The 4,906-nt window shown below is 39.5% G+C and overlaps 1 long non-coding RNA gene across 1 annotated transcript in view; it reads left to right on the top strand.

Moving 5' to 3' along the window:
- The window catches only part of LOC111444102, a 24,087-nt gene extending 22,383 nt beyond the window's left edge, over nt 1-1,704 (top strand). The window contains exon 3 of the long non-coding RNA XR_002710640.1: nt 1,633-1,704. This is a non-coding gene — a long non-coding RNA (uncharacterized LOC111444102). The remainder of the gene's footprint in view (nt 1-1,632) is intronic.
- Nucleotides 1,705-4,906: the final 3,202 nt, after the last annotated feature.

The raw sequence follows: 4,906 nt of genomic DNA, 5'->3' as shown, positions 1-4,906 counted from the left end.
TTGCATGTAGAATCATTCAAGCTCGACATGATCAATCTTGCTTGTGGAGTGATTCGAATCTCAAACAAGTGTTTGAGATATTTGATCAACAAGAATCATTGAAGCTAGATATGATCGATCTTGCTTCTGGAGTGATTCGAATCTCAAACAAAGTGTTCTTGGTTTGAGATATTCGATCTACAAGGTAATCCGAATCTTATTCCCCTTGTAGTTGATTCCTTATCTTATCAGGTATCTTCTGATGTTGCATGATTTGTTGAAGTGAAAGACGATATAGTTAGGAAAGCACAAGGACCGTTGAATGACTTAGTCTTTCTCTTTCAATACAAGCCCCGACTTGAGACAGAAGAGTGACTAGAAAGAGAACTCGAACTATTGAGTTAGACTTCCATAGAATGAGAATGCCTTTTAAAAGCAAGCAGTAGGATTGAGTGAGATATCTAGAGATCAGTCTTTCGATTCCGTACTTAGATTGAGCAGCAGTCTTTGATAAGGTAAGTTACAGGGAATTCCTAGTCAAAGATATCTGGAAATCAGTCTAACTCGGAAACCGAAAACAAGAGTATTACGAAGTCAAGTAAGATGGAATAAGGTCTATACTTTAATTTCCTTAAACAGCTATATCCTCAGATTGACTTTAAAACCTACCAGAAAGTAAGTGAGAAGAGAAGCCTGAGAAAAAGTCTTTCTATTATTGCGCATTCCCTAGCTTCATCAGATAAGGCAGCAAGTAAGAAGAAAAGAAAGATCAGGCAATTTACCCTCCTGAAAAGTCTGACGGAGGCAATGCCTTAAATCGAATCATCTCCATTATCAGGCTCTTCAAGCCTATTATATACCTAATGCCATTGAATCACGTACAATGACAACCTCTTCCTCCTATTTCAAAAACCGTAACTAAGAAGAAAGAAAATCAGCCTGAGACGCCATAAGCGCCATATCTTCAGTAATCTCTCTTATCAAGTCTTTCATTCTCTCCAAGAAAGAAAAACCCTTGACTAGAGAATCCTTGATCTTTCTATTTTGTTGCATTCTCTTGCTTCATCAGATTTGAGAGTTTCAAGCAAAAAAAGACAAAAAACATAGAATCTATCAAGTCCTTGGGAGGCAAAAAGAAGATTGACTGCTTTTGGAGAGATAACAACTCATTCGATTGAGTGACAAGGCCATAACTATTGAGAATGAGCTGCAAGCAAGGCAGAGAGACGTAGAGCCACGAGACGGAAATCTCATTTTTGCCCATACTTCCTCTCCAAAGCAAAGGTAGACAACAAGGAAGTCTAATGCAAGGGCCTAGTCTTCTTTCTTTCTTGCTCGTTTAAAGCCCTGGTAGGAAAGGAAGTTCGAAGTCTAAAGGGGATAAGCACTACGAAGTCAGAATGACTATTGCATTCATTAATCAGTCATAAGCTGCAAGAGAAGACATAGAAGCCAGAGTCATGTATTTTGGAAGAATGTGCCCGTTTTTTCCCACTCATTGAGTCAAAGAGTAAACCCCTAGCTCTTGTTCTTTTACTAATACTAAAAAGGGAGGCAGTTGAATTGAGGAAGTTCAAGTTAGCAGCTCAATCAGATCCTATATTCATATTCTCCACTCCTTGGGAAGTTAGGGATTCAATTTCACAAGGATAGCTTCAAGTTAGAGCTATATAGTAGGTCAGTTGTCAGTTAGTTCCTGCCCTTGATTTCTTAGTTGTTAAAGAGCATTTGATAGATCAGTTAGAGAATGCCTCTTGACCAAAAGATCTGGTAGTTAGAGTTAGGAAAGCTAGGTTTCAAGGAAATAGCCTCCGCTTCCCATTCATTTTTCTGTCTTCATATGGAAGATTGGCCTTAGAAGGGATTAATTATCGATTTGAAGTATGTCACACTTTCCGTCCTAATTCAGCTAAGGTAGTCAAGTATGAAAGTAGAAATCTAGTAAAGTCTTTCAAACAAATGTAATGGACTTTCCTCAAATTCAGATTGAGATTGAGTCCAGCTCTCTTCCCCGGTAAGATATTCTTTGATCTTATCCATTTTTAGCAGCTAAGTGATTCGTAGGCTCTGCCCGGTAGCTTAGTGAGGTAGCAGCTGTTGATGACTAAGTCCCAACATAAAAGAACCTTGGGTCACTAAAGACCTTTCACTAATTCCTTGCAAAAAGCTCTGACTTACTCTATTCTGGTAGGGCCTGGGATTTAGAAAGATAGGAAAGTAGCCTGCTTCAAATCAAATTGTTGAGAGGCGGCCTGAGAGCAAGAAATCGGTTAAGCAAGTAGCAAGTCATCTTTCTCTTTTGGTTGCAAGTCATATAGTCTTCGTAAAAGACCTTTCTGTGGGATAGCAAGTAAGGACTGACATATGACATATGAAGATTGAGTGGTACTCAAGATGTCAAGTCTCTACTTTAGCCTACTTCTACAGATCCTGTAGAGGCAAGAAGTCAGTCATAAGATAAGTAGGAGCTTCGAGATAGACTTAGACATTAATCCTACGATTTAGAAAGTAGTCTTGCCGTGCTCAGTGAATTTGCTATTTCAAGGTCCCCGGCTCTTTGATTGAGAGGGATGTAAGGAAGAAGAAAAAAATGAGTTGAGGTTTCCATTTAATGAATTTCAGGGGAGAGTGAAGACTGAGCAGGAAAGCACTACGAAGTCCATAAGGCAAGTCTAATTATAATAATTCAGTCTTTGCAAGCCCTTAATGCATCTAAAGTCGTAAATTCAGTCAAAACCCTTTGATTCATTCCTCTTAGGCTACTCAGTCTAAAGTGAGATATTCTTTTCTTTATTTTGATTCCTCAGCGGAAAGATCATATTATCAGAGTAGGGCATTAACAGATAAATAGGCTTTTCAAGCAGTAGAATAGAATTGGATCCCTTCTGCCCTTCTCTTCTAGTTTCAGTATTTTATCATATCCCACAGAAGTAGCCCTAAAAAACGAAGTAGCTGTGTAATTACCATAAGTTTGATCCTGAGATAAGTAAAGAAGTGAGAAATCCAGGACTTGGGGTCTTTTGGCCTTCATTTCCGGGTGACTAAAGAAGATTGAACCTAATCAGTCTGTCTAGTAGGAAGTTACAGGCTATTTCCTCCTATTCGATTCCTAGTCCCTCCAGAATCAATTATCTAGTCAAGGTAGTTGAAAGCAAGAGATGGAAAAGTCTACTCATCAGTTGCGGGGGAGCTAGTTGAATCAAACTCTCTTTCTCATTACCTCTGAACCGGAAGACTGAGCGAAAGAAGTGAGAAGAATGAAAGGTAGATTATGAGGAAGTTAGTCTGTTTATTTAGGCTGGATAAAGATAATTGCTTGAGGCTGGATAAAGATAATTGCTTGCGACTGCCATTACGACTTTCTACAGTAGTCTAATTGTCACTATTGCTCTTTCGAGTCTGCGTTAGTCCTGTTAATCGTAACGGGACATTGGAAGTAGTTTTTTTAGTTATTAAAGAGTAGGGCATGTTTGTCGGTCAATACGACTTGCTTTAAGGCCTTTACCTGCTTTTGAAGTAGGCGGCTAAGTAATGTAGGACAATATCAAAGCTGGCCACATGACAAGGATCGGGGCTTGTAACAAGAGAATCCCTTCCTTCCGGAATATAAGGCTGTAGGCTCTACTCAATCATCATATCAAGACTGACTTCCTGCTTCAGACTTAGAGTTTCATCCGGCTGCTCTTTGGCTTTTCTGGGCTACTCACTATCAGCAAAGAGAGTCCGCCTAACTAAACAGATTCGATTATCAGGAATTCAGTCATCAGTAGCTTCTTCGATGAAAAGCCATCCTAATTCTGGTGAAAAAAAGGTTCCTGGCCTTTGAATGTGAAGCAACTAACAGGCTTTTTGAGGTTATTCATTCCCTGGGGTATTTGAATGGATTAAGATAAGAGGGCATAGGAGATCGATCCTTGTCCGAGGGCCTTTTCTTGTCTTGTTTTTCCTTACGTTTTTTCAGGAACCTTTGAGGAATAGTCAGATCAGAGGCTGGATAAGAATCCATGACTTTAGTTTCGACTAAGAGTTAGGCTGAAATTGCTTCTTACGTATTGGGACAGGAAAGGAGGAAGAAATAGCGAGATTGATTGATCTTGGGCAGGCCAAGGTTTTTCCTTTTATCACTTCATATGGAAAGGGAGAAGATCCGTAAGATCAGTTCGCTGCTAAAGGAATGAACTAAGAAGGCACTTCTAGCTCTTCATTCTATTTCTTTACGGACGGGGAAGATCAGCCTGAGGTAATTTCCTTAGTAGCTGATTTTCCTTATAACTTAGCTCTAACTTCAACTTTAGCCTAGACGAAACAAAGGAACTCAAGGACTGAACCATTCATTGAAATATAGAAAAGAGTATCCGGGACGAGTTCAATCAATACTGACTGGTATGAATTCCGGGAAGAGACTGAGGTTGCCTGATCTTTCTTTTCTTCTGACTCCTTAACAACAAATGTATTACGGAGAAAGAAATCGGATACTTGCGGGAAACCTCTTTCGTATTCATAGTGAGAATCCTTATAAAGAAATAATGAGAAAGAAATAGTCAAGTACAGCCTACACACTAAATCTAAATCCAATGACTGATTTACTAGAACTATGAAATCTGACTAACCACCTTTGAGGCCTTATCAGAAGCAGTAGGGGAAAGACGAGACTGAACATCAACAACTAGAGAGTCCCTTTACTAGGAAAATCAAAAGTCTACCTTCTCTGCTCTGGCTTTATTAAGACATGTGAATGACTGAATCTTCTATCTAAAGTCTAGCTTTTGCTCTAACCTCTAACATAAAACTTGCAAGCATCCTCCAGAACGGAAACTTCCCTATTCCGTTCAGAAGGTTCAGATTCAATGGGCAGTTCTCAGGGATTAGAATAGACTGACTTGTTGCCAGATCTGTTCTCGTTCCCAGGGCTTAGCCTTAGTAGTTG

Source organism: Cucurbita moschata, unplaced genomic scaffold (genome assembly GCF_002738365.1).
Source record: "Cucurbita moschata cultivar Rifu unplaced genomic scaffold, Cmos_1.0 Cmo_Scf00006, whole genome shotgun sequence".
In the NCBI taxonomy this organism is placed as follows: Eukaryota; Viridiplantae; Streptophyta; class Magnoliopsida; order Cucurbitales; family Cucurbitaceae; genus Cucurbita; species Cucurbita moschata.
The sequence above is the reverse complement of the archived record's forward strand: the minus strand, read 5'-3'. Positions and strand labels throughout refer to the sequence as shown.